This window comes from Salvelinus sp. IW2-2015, unplaced genomic scaffold, assembly GCF_002910315.2.
Source record: "Salvelinus sp. IW2-2015 unplaced genomic scaffold, ASM291031v2 Un_scaffold6347, whole genome shotgun sequence".
NCBI classification, from domain to species: domain Eukaryota; kingdom Metazoa; phylum Chordata; class Actinopteri; order Salmoniformes; family Salmonidae; genus Salvelinus; species Salvelinus sp. IW2-2015.
This window is the reverse complement of record NW_019947610.1, coordinates 1-1,288: the sequence shown is the minus strand read 5'-3', so window position 1 is coordinate 1,288 and position 1,288 is coordinate 1. Positions and strand designations below refer to the sequence as shown.

The 1,288-nt window shown below is 41.5% G+C and overlaps 1 long non-coding RNA gene across 1 annotated transcript; it reads right to left on the bottom strand.

Annotated features, from left to right (window-relative positions):
* Window positions 1-400: 400 nt before the first annotated feature.
* On the bottom strand, window positions 401-755 carry LOC139026915 (uncharacterized). The gene is made up of 3 exons (XR_011478895.1): window positions 729-755; window positions 551-590; window positions 401-440 (listed from the first exon to the last, which is right to left on the bottom strand). It is a non-coding gene; the product is annotated as an uncharacterized lncRNA (long non-coding RNA).
* Window positions 756-1,288: the final 533 nt, after the last annotated feature.

Sequence of the window (1,288 nt, the reverse complement as noted above, 5' to 3'; positions counted from 1 at the left end):
ACCAGTCTAGTATTCCTCCTCTTCTCCACACTAAAATACAGTGTAGTATTCCTCCTCTCCTCTCAACACTAAAATACTGTCTAGTATTCCTCCTATCCTCTCCTCAACACTAAAATACTGTCTAGTACTCCTCCTCTCCTCTCCTCAACACTAAATACAGGGTTTAGTACTCCTCCTCTCCTTCATCAACACTAAAATAGCAGTCTAGTTACTCCTCCTCTCTCTCCTCAACACATAAAATACAGTCTATGTACTCCTCCTCTCCTCTCCTCAACAAATAAAAATAAGTCTAGTACTCCTCTATCCTCTCCTACACTAAAAATACTAGTCTAGTATCACCTCCTATCACCTCCTCCTCAACTAAAAAAATACAGTCTAAGTACTCCTCCTCCCCTCTCCAAACACTAAAATACAGTCTAGTATTCCTCCTCTCCTCAACACTAAAATACATCTCGTATTCCCATCCTCTCTCCTCAACACTAAAAACGGCTAGTAATCCTCCTACTCCCAACACTAAAATACAGTCTAGTATCCTCCTTCCTCCCAACACTAAAATACATGTCTAGTACTCCTCCTCTCCTCTCCTCACACTAAAATACAGTCAGTACTCCTCCTCTCCCCACCTAAAATAACACAATATCCCTTTATCAAGATAAAACATTCTAGAATAGTACTCCTCCTCTCCTCAACAATAAAAAATCAGTCTAGTACTCCTCTCTAACCCAAACACACAAATACAGTCTAGTACTCCTCCTTCACCAACACTAACAAACGTCACCTAGTAACCCCCTCTCTCTCTCACACAAAATACATTCTTTGTACTTGCCTCCTCTCCTCAAACACTAAGATACATTCAGTACTCTCCCTCCTCTCCTCCTCACACTAAAATAGAGTCAGTACTCCTCCCTCCTCTCCTCAACACTAAAATACAGCTAGTACTCCTCCTCTCCTCTCCTCAACACTAAATACAATTCTAGTACTCCTCTCTCCTCTCCTTCCACACTAAAATACAGTCTAGTACTCTCCTCGTTCTTCCTCAAAACTAAAATACTGTCTAGTATTCCTCCTATCCTCTCCTCAACACTAAAAATAGCAGTCCTAGTATTCCCCTGCTGCCTCAACACTAAAATACAGTCTAGTACTGCCTCCTCTCTCCTCTTTCCTCAACACTAAAATACAGTCTAGTATCCTCCTTCCTCCTCAAACACTCAAAAATACCAGTCCTAGTACTCCTCCTCTCCCTCTACTGTCTAGTATTCCTCCTATCCTCTCCTCAACACTAAAATAC